The sequence below is a fragment of the Rhinoraja longicauda genome, chromosome 40 (assembly GCF_053455715.1).
Source record: "Rhinoraja longicauda isolate Sanriku21f chromosome 40, sRhiLon1.1, whole genome shotgun sequence".
NCBI classification, from domain to species: Eukaryota; Metazoa; Chordata; class Chondrichthyes; order Rajiformes; family Arhynchobatidae; genus Rhinoraja; species Rhinoraja longicauda.
In genome coordinates this window covers 3,135,833-3,154,140 of record NC_135992.1, presented here as the reverse complement: position 1 = coordinate 3,154,140, position 18,308 = coordinate 3,135,833, and positions in this window count along the sequence as shown.

Here is an 18,308-nt window from a genome sequence, read left to right as displayed (position 1 = left end):
CTTCTCCCCATAACCCCTGACACCGGCACTAATCAAGAATCTATCTCTCTCTGCCTTAAAGCTTTGCTACACCTGTAAATTGCAAGGTAACCTGCCGTAATACTCAAATCTTTCCCTGCAAGTGCCTATGGATGGCAAGTGTGAGACGGGGGGAGAACAATACTACGCTAAAGTGCCCAGGACAATAACCCTGTGCAACTATAAACAGCCTGCCCACTGCAGCTCAATACTTGCTTCGTTTCATCGGTAACTTGACTATGACTATGCTGGTAAACCAACAAGGTAGAGTAATCTACCGTCTTAATCAACCTGATCTCCCGGTGGCTCAGCACCTCAACTCCCCCTCCCATTCCCAATCTGACCTTTCTGTCCTGGGCATCCCCCATTGTCAGAGTGAGGCCCAGCGCAAATTGGAGGAACGGCACCTCATATTTCGCTTGGGTATACACCCCAGCGGTATGAACATTGACTTCTCGAACTTCAGATAGTTCCTGCCAAAGATAATAGAGCAGAGCAAGATAGACCACTCGACCCTAAAAACCGTAGTACGTCACGGCGCCATTTTAGTAGGCAGAAACTTGCAGAAACATTTAAAAAGAAAAATAACAAAAATCTGTGAATTGATAGATGAGATATATTCTGCATTTTATTGGTATACTGTTCCCCCAAAACAGATTACACTACAAGAGGCAGAGCGAACGGCAGGGTTTGCTTACTAAAATGGCGGTCGTTACGCTCCTTTGAGTACTACATTTCAGTATAGGCGTTTTCGACGGAGTGGTTCATCTTGCTCCTCTAGTATCTTTGGTCCCTGCTTTTCCTCTCTATCCCCCCCCCCCCAGTTCTCCCACTAGTCTTCCTGTCTCCGACTACATTCTATCTTTGACCCACCTCCTCCCCTGGCATCAGTCTGAAGAAGGGTCTCGACCCGAAACGTCACCCATTCCTTCTCTCCCGAGATGCTGCCTGACCCGCTGAGTTACTCCAGCACTTTGTGTCCACCTTCGATTTAAACCAGCATCTGTAGTTTTTTTCCTATACAAGGTTGAGTAATTGCTGCATGCCTGATCCCTGACACTGAGACAAGTTTTCAGTGAGAAGGCTTTCCTGAAAATCTCTTAACTCACATTCCTCTAATAACTGGATTAGCATTTAATGGATTAATTCCCCAGGTTCTACATGGATGAATTGCAACTAATATTTAATAAGCACATTTAACATTGAAAAATGGCCCCAAGGCACTGTTCTTGAGATTAGTCACACTGATAATGGGAGTGAGCCAGCTATGGTGGGTGGTAAGAGGTTTTAGGAGTAAGAGTAAATGCAGCCTCTGGGGGAGGTGGAGGCGAGGACTCTCACAACGTTTACAAGAGATTTGGATGAGTGTAGAAAGCCACAGACTGAGTGGATGAGTTCACAAATCAAAGGCAGACACAAAATGCTGGAGTCACTCAGCGGGACAGGCAGCATCTCTGGAGAGAAGGAATGGGTGACGTTTCGGGTCGAGACCCATCTTCAGACTGTTCATAAATCAAGTCTACTCCGCCATCCAATCATGGCTGATCTATCTCTCCCTCCTAACCCCATTCTCCTGCTTTCTCCCCATAACCCCAGATCCCCGTACTAATACTTGATTAGTACTATCTATCTCTGCCTTAGAAATATCCATTGACTTGGCCTTCTTTGGCAATGAATTCCACACACTCATCACCAGTACAGATGAGCATGTGAGAGTCGGCGTGGACATGGTGGGCCAAAGGGCCTGCTTCCATGCTGTAATACTCTTCGGATCATTCACCTTGTTGAGGTGAAGAGGCTTGCGTGCCCCCATGATTCCGAGAGCGATGCCGTCGGAAGCACGGGCTTCTGGTGGGGCCACCCATGGCGGTAAGGTCGAGGATGAGGGTCCAGACTAAGAACGATCCAACGTACAAGACCTCAACGGCGGACGAAGTTATCGTGAACCCAGCGGCTGTGAAGGCGGATGAAGGCTGCAACAGATCCATCAGCTCCAATCGTCTCGGTTCCCTTGCCATTGGACGGGTGTCTTCGTTCTGTGAACAGCACAAAACTTCACTCAAGACATTCGGCGATGGGAGCAGGCTACGTGATGGCTGGAAGCTCCTAGTCGAGAACCCGCACGAAGCGGTGAATACCTGATTCAATCGCTACAATGGAACGTAGACCATCATCCTCGACCACGAGGGACAGCCACGACTCTATAACACTAAAACTCTTAAAGACGGAAGAGTCACAGAGTAATACAGTGTGGAAACAGGCCATTCAGCCCAACTTGCCCACACTGGCCAACATGTCCCAGCTACACTAGTCCCACTTGCCTGTGCTTGGTCCATATCCCTCCAAACCTATCCTATCCATGTACCTGTCTAACTGTTTCTTATACAGCCTCAACTAGAGAAAGATTTAAGGAGGGAATTCCACAATGTAAGTAGATGATCGTAGAGCCACCTTGTGTGGAGTTGGAATAGACAAAAGGCCCGGGCTGGTGGAGGAGGGTTGAGCTCCTGGTGACAAGAGAGAATAGAGGTCCTGGCATGAGTGTTGATAGGAACTGCAGATGCTAGTTTATACCGAAGATAGACAAAAAATGCTGGAGTAACTCAACGGGTCTGGCAGCATGTCTGGGGAGAAGGAATAGGCAGGAGTGTAGGAGGGAGAGCTGAACATGAACATTTATAATTGTGGAATTAGATCAGTGAGTAGAACGTTTTTGTTGGCTTGTCGGGGCCTGCAAGGTTACTGGCAGTAACCTCGTTGGTCGGCGAGGCCGCTAACCCACCCAAAGGCACGTCGGACGGCGTAACCGGGTGGGGAACTGGTGGGGTCGGACACGAGGAGCAAGGGCCAGTAGGAGGGCGAAACGGTAATTTGTATAGAGATACAGCGCGGAAACAGGCCCTTTCAGCCCACCGGGTCCGCGCCGCCCAGCGATCCCCGCACATTAACACTATCCTACACCCACTAGGGACAATTTTTACATTTACCAAGCCGATTAACCTACGTACCTGCACGTCTTTGGAGTGTGGGAGGAAACCGAATATCTCGGAGAAAACCCAAGCAGGTCACGGGGAGAACGTACAAACTCCGTACAGACGGCGCCAGTAGTCGGGATGGAACCCGGGTCTCCTGCGCTGCATTCGTTGTAAGGCGGCAACTCTACCGCTACGCCGCCGTGACCACCATTTTTGCTTCCAGTGCCTCCAGTAATGCTGCCAGTGCCTTCGAGGTTGGCTGCAGGAGGCGCCCCCCGGGACGGGACACAAGGATGGCTGGTCAAGGAGGTGGGACGGACATCGATTTGCGAGAACTGCTCCTGTATATCGAGAGCGCGGGCCGACTGCACTTTGAACAACGGTGCCAAAAATGACAACGCCTGCATGTGCAATATATGCAAAAAGAATTTTACCATGCAGTTGCATGTGACAATATAGACAATAGACAATAGGTGCAGGAGGAGGCCATTTGGCCCTTCGAGCCAGCAACGCCATTCATTGTGATCATGGCTGATCATTCTCAATCAGTACCCCGTTCCTGCCTTCTCCCCATACCCACTGACTCCACTATCCTTAAGAGCTCTATTTAGCTCTTTCTTGAATGCATTCAGAGAATTGGCCTCCACTGCCTTCTGAGGCAGAGAATTCTCTGAATGCATTCAAGAGAGAGCTAGATAGAGCTCTTAAGGATAGCGGAGTCAGAGGGTATGGGGAGAAGGCAGGAACGGGGTACTGATTGAGAATGATCAGCCATGCTCACATTGAATGGCGGTGCTGGCTCGAAGGGCCGAATGGCCTACTCCTGCACCTATTGTCTATTGTCTATGGCAATCATGATGCTAAGCCCAACTCTGAAAGGCCTGCAGGTGATCCATATCCCTCCATATCCAGCATATCCACGTGCCTATCCAAACGTCTCTTAAATGCTACTTTCGTATTCTGGAGAAGGGCTGGTGGGTGGGGGGGGGGCTGGTGGGTGGGGGAGGGGCCTGGTGTGTGGGGAGGGGCCTGGTGGGTGGGGAGGGGCCTGGTGGGTGGGGAGGGGCCTGGTGGGTGGGGGAGGGGCCTGGTGGGTGGGGAGGGGCCTGGTGGGTGGGGAGGAGCAGAATTGTCTCCAGTGGTTTCTCAGTTTGAGAGGAGTGCGGGTCAGGCAGCATCTCTGGAGAGCATGGAGAGGCCACGTTTTGGGTTTGAACCATTCTTCGGACTGAAGAAGGGTCTCGACCCGAAACATCACCCATTCCTTCTCTCCAGAGATGCTGCCTGTCCCGCAGAGTTACTCCAGCATTTTGTGTCTCTACCCTCTCAGTTTAGTTAAATTTAGGGATAAAGCGCGGAATCAGGCTCTTCGGCCCATCGAGTCCACACCGACCAGTGATCCCTGCACACTAGTGCCGTCCTACACACAAGGGACAGTTTACAATTATACCAAGCCAATTAGCCTATAAACCTGTACGTGTTTGAAGCGTGGGAGGGAACCGGAGCACCTGAAGAAATTCCATGCGGTCACAGCGAGAATGTACATGATTGAGCCTCTCATCATTTTATAAACTTCTTTCAAGTTAACTCTGAACCTTCGTGTTCCTGAAAAAGCAATCCAAGTCTGTCGAACCTCTCCCTCTAGCTAATACACCCTTTCTAAAGTCTCCACATCCTTCCTGTATTGAGGCAACCAGAACTGCACGCAGTACTCCAAATGCAGCCAAACCAAAGTCCTTTAAAGCTGCATCATGATTTCCTGTCACCTGCTTAATGCCCCGTTCAATAAAGGCAAGCATTTGCCTTCTTCACCAATCCAACATCGAGCATGATGCCAAATTAAATCAGTCTGAAGAAGAGTCTCGACCTGAAAAAGATCAGTCTGAAGCAAAGATACTAGAGGAGCAAGATAGGCCACTCGACCCTAAAAACCGTAGTACGTCACGGCGCCATTTTAGTCGGCAGAAACTTGCAGAAACATTTAAAAAGAAAAATAACAAAAATCTGTGAATTGACAGATGAGATATATTCTGCATTTTTATGGTATCATCACACATACTGTTCCCCTAAAACACTGATCACACTGCGAGAGGCAGAGCGAACGGCGGGTTTTGCTTACTAAAATGGCGGACGTTACGCTCCTTTGCATACTACACTTCAGTATAGGCGATTTCAACGGAGTGGTCCATCTTTGCTCCTCTAGTATCTTTGATCCGAAAAAGGGTCTTGACCCGAAACGTCACCCATTCCTTCTGGTCTTCCCTTTCTCTGACTACATTCTATCTTTGCCCCGCCCCCTCCCCTGACATCAGTCTGAAGAAGGATCTCGACCCGAAAAGTCACCCATTCCTTCTCTCCCGAGATGCTGCCTGACCCGCTGAGTTACTCCGGCATTTTGTGTCCAGCATCTGCAGTTCCTTGTGCTTCTGTGAACCACAATCCCCGAGGCGAGGCGAGGCTTCAAGATAGTGATTCAGCTTACTCAAACTTCCTGACAATGCAATGTACAATGTGTAATACAGCATCTCCCGAGAAAGGCTTTTAAAGGCTTGAACACGCTGCTTACAACAGATCAGGAACATAAAGGAGGCCAGTTGGAAACCTCAAAACATTCTACGACACAAAGTGCTGGTGTAACTCAGTGGGTCAGGCAGCATCCCTGGAAACATAGAAAATAGGTGCAGGAGGCCATTTGGCCCTTCGAGCCAGCACCTCCATTTATTGTGATCATGGCTGATCATCCACAATCAATAACCCGTGCCTGCGTTCTCCCCTTATCCCTTGATTCCGCTAGCCCTGAAAGCTCTATCTAACGATTCAGGTCGGGACCCTTCTTATAGACAATAGACAATAGGTGCAGGAGTAGGCCATTCGGCCCTTCGAGCCAGCACCGCCATTCAATGTGATCATGGCTGATCATTCTCAATCAGTACCCCGTTCCTGCCTTCTCCCCATACCCCCTGACTCCGCTATCCTTAAGAGCTCTATCTAGCTCTCTCTTGAATGCATTCAGAGAATTGGCCTCCACTGCCTTCTGAGGCAGAGAATTCCACAGATTTACAACTCTCTGACTGAAAAGGTTTTCCCTCATCTCCGTTCTAAATGGCCTACCCCTTATTCTTAAACTGTGGCCCCTTGTTCTGGACTCCGCCAACACTAGGAACATGTTTCGTGCCTCTAACGTGTCCACCCCTTCTGACCCAAAACCTCCCCTATCCATGTTCTCCAGAGATGCTGCCTGACTTGCTGAGTGACTCCAGCACTTTAGTGCCTTTGTTTGGAAACAAGCACCTGTACTTCCTTGATTTGACGCTAAACATTCTATTCTGTTCCAGTCAGAAGACTTCAGGCATAAAGTGGCAGCAAATTATATTCATGGGCTGATCTCAGTTCTGCCACTCAGCTCACTAGTTGGGTCAAGGGTTCCATTGGGAATGAGACCTCAGTAACTATCCGGCCTTTGGCAGTTCTGGCTCAAATCAATCACAACCTCACATCACGATTTGACATTGTAGACTCCATTAAAATTAATATCTTATTCTCATAAAGATCATAGAACATAGAACTGTACATCACGAGAATGGGTTCCTCTGGCTCGCAATCTTTGCTCTAAACATGATGAAACTAAAGTGAAAGTAATCTCATCATTACTTTATACTTTAGACGTAAAGAGCAGAAATGGGCCCTTTGGTCGACTGAACCCACACCGACCAGCGATCCCCGCACACTAACACTACCCGACACACCAGGGACAATTTTACCAAAGCCAATCAACCTACAGACCCGTGCGTCTTTGGAGTGTGGGAGGAAACCGGAGCACCCAGAGAAAACCCACGCAGGTCACGGGGAGAACGTACAATCTCCGTACAGACGGCACCTGTAGCTCGGGGTGCCTGTAGATGGTCCAGACCCCGACATTCCCTTCACTTCCCATCCAAAAGCCTCCTAAACACACTATCGTGTCTGCCTCCATCACCATCCCCGACCCCCGGTCATTTGCCCACGTACCGCCCTGGTGGTATCGGCTCCTTCCATCCAAAGAAAGCAAACGTAAACATTTGGGGTATTTGGCCAGTCTAGTCGTTCATCACAGTGGCGGCACGGTGGCGCAGCAGGAGGTAGAGCAGCAGTGAAGTTGCCTTACAGCGCCCGAGGCCCCGGTACGATCCTGACTACGGGTGCTGTCTGTAGGGAGTTTGCACGTTCTCCCCATGACCTGCGTGGGTTTTAGACAATAGACAATAGGTGCAGGAGGAGGCCATTCGGCCCTTCGAGCCAGCACCGCCATTCAATGTGATCATGGCTGATCATTCTCAATCAGTACCCCGTTCCTGCCTTCTCCCCATACCCCCTGACTCCGCTATCCTTAAGAGCTCTATCCAGCTCTCTCTTGAATGCATTCAGAGAAGTGGCCTCCACTGCCTTCTGAGACAGAGAATTCCAGATTCACAACTCTCTGACTGAAAAGTTTTTCCTCATCTCAGTTCTAAATGGCCTACCCCTTATTCTTCAACTGTGGCCCCTGGTTCTGGACTCCCCCAACATTGGGAACATGTTTCCTGCCTCTAACGTGTCCAACCTCTTAATAATCTTATACGTTTCGATAAGATCTCCTCTCATCCTTCTAAATTCCAGTGTATACAAGCCTAGTCGCTCCAGTCTTTCAACATATGACAGTCCCGCCATTCCGGGAATTAACCTAGTGAACCTACGCTGCACGCCCTCAATAGCAAGAATATCCTTCCTTAAATTTGGAGACCAAAACTGCACACAGTACTCCAGGTGCGGTCTCACTAGGGCCCTGTACAACTGCAGAAGGACCTCTTTGCTCCTATACTCAACTCTTCTTGTTATGAAGGCCAACATTCCATTGGCTTTCTTCACTGCCTGCTGTACCTGCATGCTTCCTTTCAGTGACTGATGCACTAGGACACCCAGATCTCGTTGTACGTCCCCTTTTCCTAACTTGACACCATTCAGATAATACTCTGCCTTCCTATTCTTACCACCAAAGTGGATAACCTCACACTTATCCACATTAAACTGCATCTGCCATGCATCTGCCCACTCACACAACCTGTCCAAGACACCCTGCAACCTCATAGACTCGGCAACTATTTTGCTGAGCACTTACGCACGGTCGGCTGAGGCCTACTGGATCTCCTGGTGGCTGACCATTTTAACACCCTTTTCCCAGTCCCACACTGACCTTCTGATAGGCGACCTCCTCCATTGCCTGAATGATACACCACGCAAATTTGAGGAACGGCACCTCATATCTCACTCGGGTAGCTTACAACCCAATGTTGAATTCTCCAATTTTAGGGGACTTATACAACCACTCCTCTCCCCTCTCCCCTCTACTAAAAGTCTGTTAACCAGTTCCACAGTTCGTAACGATGTTTCCCTCTTGGGATCGCACTGTTCCGAGCCAACAATTGGCCTGTTGGAACCACCCTGCCTGATGTCATCTGTTGCCGCCCCTCGATTTATCCTAGGTCGATACAAAATGCTGGAGTAACTCAGCGGGTCAGGCAGCATCTCGGGAGAGAAGGAATGGGTGACGTTTCGGGTCAAGACCCCTTCTTCAGACTGATGTCAGGGGAGGGGGCGGGAATTAACCTCGTGAACCTACCCTCATTCCCTCCCTCGAGACCCTTTCGTCAGACTGAAGGCACTTCGGAACTTCAGAGTCTGAAGAAGGGTCTCGATCCAAAGCGTCACCCATTCCTTCTCCCCAGAGATGCTGCCTGTCCCGCTGAGTTACTCCGGCATTTTGTGTCGACCTTCCAAGCTGGAATGAGTCAGCCCACCGATGTTAAAATGAGTAAACAGCAACCGGTCCTCTTTACTGCCAGCGCCCTGACACTCTCCAGCATTCACCCATGTCATAACCAAACAATTGACGCTCATTCTCAGCAATGGTAACAAGGATTACACAGGTTCCTAATCTAGCTGCAGAATTGTAATGTTCTCAGTATACCTAATGAAAGCTAAGATTGCAGTTAAAACCCCAGGGTCATCTTTCTGTCAGAGAGTCATAAATCTGTGGAATTCTCTGCTTCAGGAGGCAGCGGAGGCCAATTCTCTGGACGCTTTCAAGAGAGAGCTAGGTAGAGCTCTTAAAGATGGCGGGGTCAGGGAGAAGGCAGGAAAGGGGTACTGATTGTGATCAGCCATGCTCACATGGAATGGCGGTGCTAGCTCGAAGGGCCACCACGGGCCAAAAACTGAACCAGTCAGAGACCGGGCATCCAGCAGTGAATGAGCCATCTCCTGGCCGTTCTACCGTCAACAAGACACATCAGGGGTGTTCAAGTTCAAGTTCAAAAACACTTTATTTGTCCCCGTGGGGCAATTGACAAAAGCACGTAGAGTCATAGAAAATAGGTACAGGAGTAGGCCATTCGGCCCTTCGAGCCATTCAATATGATCATGGCTGATCATCCAGCTCAGTATCCCGTACCTGCCTTCTCTCCATACCCCCTGATCCCTTTAGCCACAAGGGCCACATCTAACTCCCTCTTAAATATAGCCAATGAACTGGCCTCAACTACCTTCTGTGGCAGAGAATTCCACAGACTCACCACTCTCTGTGTGAAGAAATGTTTTCTCATCTCGGTCCTAAAAGACTTCCCCCTTATCCTTAAGCTGTGACCCCTGGTTCTGGACTTCCCCAACATCGGGAACAATCTTCCTGCATCTAGCCTCTCCAACCCCATAAGAATTTTATATGTTTCTATAAGATCATAGAAACCTCAGTCTTCTAAATTCCAGCGAGTATAAGCCGAGTCTATCCAGTCTTTCCTCATATGAAAGTCCTGCCATCCCAGGGATCAATCTGGTGAACCTTCTCTGTACTCCCTCTATGGCAAGAACGTCTTTCCTCAGGTTAGGAGACCAAAACTGTACACAATACTCCAGGTGCGGCCTCACCAAGGCCCTGTACAACTACAGAAGAACCCTTTTATTCACAAAATGCTGGATTAACTCAGCAGGTCAGGCAGCATCTTGGGAGAGAAGGAATGGGTGACGTTTCGGGTCGAGACCCTTCTTCAGACTGATGTCAGGGGGGGCGGGACAAAGGAAGGATATAGTTGGAGACAGGAAGATAGAGGGAGATCTGGGAAGGAGGAGGGGAAGAGAGGGACAGAGGGACTATCTAAAGTTGGAGAAGTCGATGTTCATACCGCTGGGCTGCAAACTGCCCAGGCGAAATATGAGGTGCTGTTACTCCAATTTCCGGTGGGCCTCACTATGGCACTGGAGGAGGCCCATGACAGAAAGGTCAGACTGGGAGTGGGAGGGGGAGTTGAAGTGCTCGGCCACCGGGAGATCAGTTTGGTTAATGCGGACCGAGCGCAGGTGTTCAGCGAAGCGATCGCCGAGCCTGCGCTTGGTTTCACCTCTAGAGCAGCGGATGCAATAGATGAGGTTGGAGGAGGTGCAGGTGAACCTTTGTCTCACCTGGAAAGACTGTTTGGGTCCTTGGATGGAGTTGAGGGGGGAGGTAAAGGGTCAGGTGTTGCATCTCGTGCGGTTGCAGGGGAAAGTGCCCGGGGTTGGGGTGGTTTGGGTAGGAAGGGACGAGTGGACCAGGGAGTTACGGAGGGAACGGTCTCTGCGGAACGCAGAAAGGGGAGGGAATGGGAAGATATGGCCAGTGGTGGGGTCCCGTTGTAGGTGACGGAAATGTTGGTGGATGATATGTTGGATCCGCTGGCTGGTGGGGTGGAAGGTGAGAACGAGGGGGATTCTGTCCTTGTTGCGAGTGGGGGGAGGGGGAGCAAGAGCGGAGCTGCGGGATGTAGAAGAGACCCTAGTGAGAGCCTCATCTATAATGGAAGAGGGGAAGCCCCGTTTCCTGAAGAACGAGGACATCTCGAAGCCCTAGTGTGAAACACCTCATCCCGGGCGCAGATGCGGCGTAGACGGAGGAATTGGGAGTAGGGGATAGACTTTTTGCAGGGGACCGGGTGGGAAGAAGTGTAGTCCAGATAGCTGTGCGAGTCAGTGGGTTTATAGTAAAAGTCCGTCACTAGTCTGTCTCCTGTGATGGAGATGGTGAGGTCCAGAAACAGGAGGGAGGTGTCGGAGATAGTCCAGGTATATTTAAGGGCAGGATGGAAATTGGAGGTGAAGTGTATGAAGTCAGTGAGTTCTGCATGGGTGCAAGAGGTAGCACCAATGCAGTCGTCGATGTAGCAGAGGTAGAGTTCGGGGATGGGGCCAGTGTACGTCTGGAACAGGGATTGTTCGACGTACCCGACAAAGAGGCAGGCGTAGCTAGGGCCCATGCGAGTGCCCATAGCTACGCCTCTGGTTTGGAGGAAGTGGGAGGAGTCAAAGGAGAAGTTGTTGAGGGTAAGAACTAGCTCTGCTAGGCGGAGGAGAGTGTAGGTGATGGAGATTGGCTGGTTCTACGGTCGAGGATGAAACGGAGGGCTTCGAGACCATCCTTGTGGGGGATGGAAGTGTAGAGTGACTGGACATCCATGGTGAAGATGAGGCAGTGGGGGCCTAGGAACTGGAAGTTATCGAGGAGATGGAGAGCGTGTGAGGTGTCTTGGACGTAACCTCCCTGCTCCTATACTCAAATCCTCTTGCTATGAATGCTAACATACCATTCGCTTTCTTCACTGCCTGCTGCACCTGCACGCTTGCTTTCAATGACTGGTGCACCATGACACCCAGGTCTCGCTGCATCTTCCCTTTTCCTAATTGGCCACCATTCAGGTAATACTCTGCTTTCCTGTTCTTGCCGTCAAAGTGGATAACTTCACATTTATTCGTACAAAAACTATTGGGGGGGGGGGGGGGGGAGTGGGATTAGCAAGGTGGGCAGCGGGTCAGGGGTGGTTGGGAATTGAGGAGCTGAACAGCCTTGGGGACGAAGGTTGGGGAAACGGAATAGGTGATGTCTCGGGTCAAGACCGTACTTCACTCTGTTTAGCAGGTGTAATAGGAACAACACCAAGATCACTATATTGCATAGAATATGTATGCAATACATTGCATACATATTCTATGCTATTGCATCAAATAAGTATGTAGACTACATTGCATAGAATATGTATGCAATGCAGTCTGAAGAAGGGTCTCGACCCGAAACGTCACCCATTCTTTCTCTCCCGAGATGCTGCCTGACCCGCTGAGTTACTCCAGCATTCTGTGTCAACCTTCCCTATATTGCATGTCCTTCAGAAGAACATACCTTACAGAACTGCATGCAAGGAAAGAATTTCACTGTACATGTGATAATAAAGAACCATTGAAAATTGGAGTAAACTACTTAACCCGTGCAGCCTGTGCCGCCATTCAATGTGATCATGGCTGCAATGTGATCAGGCCTCATCTCTTCCTCTGCTACTTCCTCATAGCCCTCAATTTCCTGTTATTTCAATAATGTATCTACTTCCTCATTAAATGCCTCTCCAGTGATTTAGCCTTCCCAGCCCTCTGGGCAGGAGAATTCCAGAGATTCACCTACGTGAATTCATCTATGTGAAGTTCCTAGCCATCTCCAACTCTTGCCTTCTCTGCGATAGTTTAGTTTATTGATGTAGTGTGGAAACAGGCCGTTCAGCCCACCGGGTCCATGCTGACTAACAATCTCCCATATACTAGTTCTATCCGACACACTAGGGACAATTCATCTATAAACGTGTACGTCTTTGGAGCATGGGGTGGAAACTGGAGCATCCGGAGAAAACTCACGCGGTCACAGGGACAACGTACAAACCGCACCTGTAGTAAGGGCGACCCGCTGCAATCTTAGAGGTCTGCACCTTTGCACAGGCAGCACCTGGAGTAATGGTGCCTGTATGAGATCCGTAACCGACGCAAGGGCTCGGACAGTCGGCAGCGGCCACTGCGGATGGTTCAACAGCCTCGACCGCGGGTGAACAAAGAGGAAGTTGGTTGGACTTTATTACCTTCCATCACAGTGAGGAATGTGGAATCCGCTGTGGTGGATGTCTATGTTAAATTTTATTTTATGTGGCTGTGTGTCTTGTTGCTTTTCACTTAGTATGGCTGTATGGTCACTCAAATTCCACTGTACCTTAATTGGTACATGTGACAATAAATTGATCTTGAAATCTTGAAATATCCCTCCATTCCTTGCACTTCCACGCGCCTATACACAAGCCTCGATTGTATCTGCCTCCACCACCATCCCAGGTAGTGCTTTCCAGGCCCCTACCAGTTGTGTAATTTGCCCAAGTACCCTCCCTATCTCAGCTCCTTCCATCCCTCCAACCCGGGTCTCTGGCGCAATAAGGCAGCAACTCTACCGCTGCGCCACTGTGACGCCCAAAGTCTTCAATATATCATCGTTGGGTCCAAATCCTGGGACTTGCTGACCCACAGAACTGCGGGAACACCTTCGCCAGGACTGCAGCCGCTCAAGATGATGGCACACAAGGGGTAGAGTTGCTGCCTCACAGCGAATGCAGCGCCGGAGACCCGGGTTCCATCCCGACCACGGGCGCCGTCTGTACGGAGTTTGTACGTTCTCCCCCTGACCTGCGTGGGGTTTCCCCCTGACCTGCGTGGGGTTTCTCCGAGATCTACAGTTTCCTCCCACACTCCAAAGACGTACAGGTACGTTGGTTAATTGGCTCGGTAAATGTAAACATTGTCCCTAGTGGGTGTAGGATAGTGTTAATGTGCGGGGATCGCTGGTCGGCGTGGACCCGGTGGGCCGAAAGGGCCTGTTTCCGCGCTGTAACTCTAAACTGAACTAAATAAACCTGCCTCAACTACCTCATTTGGCAGCTCGATCCAAACACCCGCCACCCTTTGTGCAAAAAAGTTGCCACTCAGGGGGTTCCCATTAAATCTTCCCCCACTCACCTTAAACTTATGTCCTCTGGTTCTCTATTTTCTCTTTTGCAGAACCTGATGTTCTCGCGTCTGTCAGCACCAAATTCCTGGGGGTGAACATCACCGAAGATCTCTCCTGGAGCAACAACATCACGTCCAAGAAAGCCCAGCAGCGCCTCTACTTCCTCCGCAAACTGAAGAGAGCGGGAGCCCCCACACACATCATGTACACTTTTTACCGAGGCGCCATCGAGAGCATCCTCAGCAGCTGCATCACTGTGTGGTTCGGCAGCTGCACAGCCTCCAGCCGCAAGACCCTGCAGCGCATAGTGAACACTGCTGAGAGGATCACTGGCGCCTCACTCCCAACACTCCTGGTCCTTTACACCACCCGTCTCACCCGCAAAGCATTGAGCATTGTGGGTGACCCCGACCCCTCCCACCCCTCCAACAGCCTCTTCACCCTCCTGCCTTCAGGGAGAAGGTTTCGCAGCCTGAGGTCAAGCACCACCCGACTAAAGAACAGTTTTTTCCACCAGGCTGTCAGGATGCTGAACTCTCTCCCCTCCCTTCCTCCTCTCTCCCCTGCCCCTATTGGACCTGGACTTTAACACCCCACACACACGCACATCCAGCACCAGACACTTTAAAAAAATTTTTTTAACGCATTTGAAGTGACTATATTTTATATTTTATGTTGATTGTTTGCTGTGCCTTTTTAATTTTAACTTAGTTTTATGCACTTTGTTCGTCGGGATTGTGGGAAACGGTATTTCGATTTTCTGTCTGTGTAAACTGGCTGAGGATTGACAATAAAATTGACTTTGACTTTGACTTGACTTGACTTTGACTTGACTTTGACTGTTATGATGTACTTGGCTAACATGCAAAACAAAGTTTATCACTGTGTCTCGGTACACGTCAGAGGGCGGTGAATCTGTGAAACTCTTTGCCACAGAAGGCTGTGGAGGCTAAGTAAGTGGATATTTTTAAGTCAAGTCAAGTTTATTTGTCACATACATATACAAGATGTGCAGTGAAATGAAAGTGGCAAAGCCTTCGGATTGTGCTAAACTACAAAACAGAATAGAATGGGGGGTTTTTAAACACAAAAAATAAATTAATACAGTAAATTAAATTAGTCCCTGGTGATTTGAGAGTTGACAGTCCTGATGGCCTGTGGAAAGAAACTCCGTCTCCTCCTCTCTGTTATCACAGCGTGACAGCGGAGGCGTTTGCCTGACCGTAACAGTTGGAACAGTCCTTTGCTGGGGTGGGAGGGATAGAAATAGATAGGCAGAAAGATAGATAGATTCTTGACTAGTACTGGTGTCAGAGATTGTGAGGAGAAGGCAGGAGAATGGGGTTTGGAGGGAGAGATAGATCAGCCATGATTGAATGGCGGAGTAGACTCGATGGGTCGAATGGCCTAATTCTACTCCTATTCTTAATGACGTGGCAATAGTACACCAAACCTATATGAATCTGAGTGCAAGTCTTATTGCCATTACATGGGATCCTGGTGAATCTGCAACCAGAATGTTGAGCACAGGTCTGCTCTCCACACCCAAGGAAGAGGTACTTTCAACAGGGGATGGATTGGTACCCAAATGGATGACGGGCCCCAAGAAATTAAATAGACTGGGTGCCCCCCCATAGGCTTTATCATATCATATCATATATATACAGCCGGAAACAGGCCTTTTCGGCCCTCCAAGTCCGTGCCGCCCAGTGATCCCCGTACATTAACATTATCCTACACCCACTAGGGACAATTTTTACATTTACCCAGCCAATTAACCTACATACCTTTAGAGACACGATCTCATTGAAATGTACAAAATTCTGATGTTGCGATAGTACTTGTCTCAACTACCTCCTCCGGCAGCTCGTTCCATACTTAAGTCACTGTGGAAACAGGCCCTTCGGCCCAACTTGCCCACACTGACCAACATGTCCCATCTGCACTGGTCCCATTTGCCTGCGTTAGGTCCATATCCCTCTAAACCTATCCGATCCGTGTACCGGTCTAATTGCTTCTTAAATGCTGCCTCAAATACCTCCTCTGGCAGCTTGTTTCAAACACCGACTACCCTTTGTGTAAATAAAAGTTATTCCTCGGATTCTCACTAAATCTTTCCCCGCTCACCTTATGTCCTCTGGATCTCGATTCCCTTACTCTGGAGATGAGCGTTTACCCGATCTGTTCCTCTCATGATTTTGTACACCTCTATAAGATGACCCCTCATCCTCCTGCGCTCCAAGGATAGGGTCCTAGCCTGCTCAACCTCTCCCTATGGCTAAGGCCATCAAGTCCTGGCAACATCCTCGTAAATTTGCTCTGCACCCTTTCCAGCTTGACAACAGTCGAATGACCTGTATGTTCTCACGCAAGTGGGTGGAAGAGTGGCAAATGGATCCAACCCACAGAAGTGCAAGCCCGTGATTTTGGGAAGGGTACACAAGGAAAGGCAGGTTGCTGCCTGACTGGCTGAGTTACTCCAGCACTGTGTGTCCTTTTGTGTAAACCATCACCTGCGGTGGAGTCCATTTTTCTGCACCGCCTCATAGTCTCACTTCATCCCCATGCCTATTGATCTGTGTTTAGAGATACAGTGCGGAAACAGGCCCTTCGGCCCACCGGGTCCGCGCCGACCAGCGATCCCCGCACATTAACACCATCCGATACCCACTAGGGACAATTTTTACATTTACCAAGCCAATTAACCTACAAACCTGCACGTCTTTGGAGTGTGGGAGGAAACTGAAGATCTCGGAGAAACCCCACACAGGTCACGGGGAGAACGTACAAACTCCGTACAGACAGCACCCGTAGTCGGGATGGAACCCGGGTCTCCGGCGCTGCATTCGCTGTAAGGCAGCAACTCTACCGCCGCGGTAGAGTTGAATTATTTAGCTCCACAGCCCTCTGGGGTACAGAGTTCCAAAGGTCCCCCTGCCTTCAGTGTCCTCATCTCAGTCATGGGATCTCACCCCTGGTTGTCAGACAGCCGGGTTGAACCAAGTTGAGTTTGAGTTTAGTTCATTGTCACGTGTACCGAGGTACAATGAAAAGCTTTTGTTCCGTGCTAGCCAGTCAGCGGAGAGACATTAGATGATTACAATCGAGCCGTCCACAGTGTACACATACACGATAACGTTTAGTGCAAGATAAAACCTGTAAAGTCCGATCAAAGGTAGTCCAATGAGGGTCTCCAATGAGGTAAGATAGTAGTTCAGGACCAATCTGTCATTCTAGGATTTCTCATGCTGTGGACGAGGTTTGTGACAAGAGGATATAGCAGCACCTGCAATGTTATTGAGGTTACCAAGGGCAGGCGCGGTCTGTGGCTGTCAGCAGGAAATGGGCTGGATTCTCATTACCAAGAGGTTTACATTTGGACTGCAGTGTGCAGAACCACACGCTTTTAATCAGGCAGGACCCTGATGCCAAAAATAGCCGCGGCCTGTTTTCTTTTCATCCAATGAAGCTCAACTTCCCATTGTTTGAGGAACAATTTTTTCCCTTAGTATCTCTGGCATTCTACAGTTGTACCGGGCCCTGGTGAGACCGCACCTGGAGTACTGTGTGCAGTTTTCATATCATATCATATCATATATATACAGCCGGAAACAGGCCTTTTCGGCCCTCCAAGTCCGTGCCGCCCAGCGATCCCCGTACATTAACACTAGCCTACACCCACTAGGGACAATTTTTACATTTACCCAGCCAATTAACCTACATACCTGTACGTCTTTGGAGTGTGGGAGGAAACCGAAGATCTCGGAGAAAACCCACGCAGGTCACGGGGAGAACGAACAAACTCCTTACAGTGCAGCACCCGTAGTCAGGATCGAACCCGAGTCTCCGGCGCTGCATTTGCTGTAAAGCAGCAACTCTACCGCTGCGCTACCGCTGGTCTCCAAATTTGAGGAAGGATATTCTTGCTATTGAGGGCGTGCAGCGTAGGTTCACTAGGTTAATTCCCGGAATGGCGGGACTGTCATATGTTGAAAGGCTGGAGCAATTAGGCTTGTATACACTGGAATTTAGAAGGATGAGGGGGGATCTTATGGAAACATATAAGATAATTAGGGGATTGGACACATTAGAGGCAGGAAACATGTTCCCAATGTTGGGGGAGTCCAGAACAAGGGGCCACAGTTTAAGAATAAGGGGTAGGCCATTTAGAACAGAGATGAGGAAGAACTTTTTCAGTCAGAGAGTGGTGAAGGTGTGGAATTCTCTGCCTCAGAAGGCAGTGGAGGCCAATTCGTTGGATGCTTTCAAGAGAGAGCTGGATAGAGCTCTTAAGGATAGCGGAGTGAGGGGGTATGGGGAGAAGGCAGGAACGGGGTACTGATTGAGAGTGATCAGCCATGATCATATTGAATGGCGGTGCTGGCTCGAAGGGCTGAATGGCCTCCTCCTGCACCTATTGTCTAATGTACCTACTTAGTATTTTATGGTCAATGAATGCAATTGCA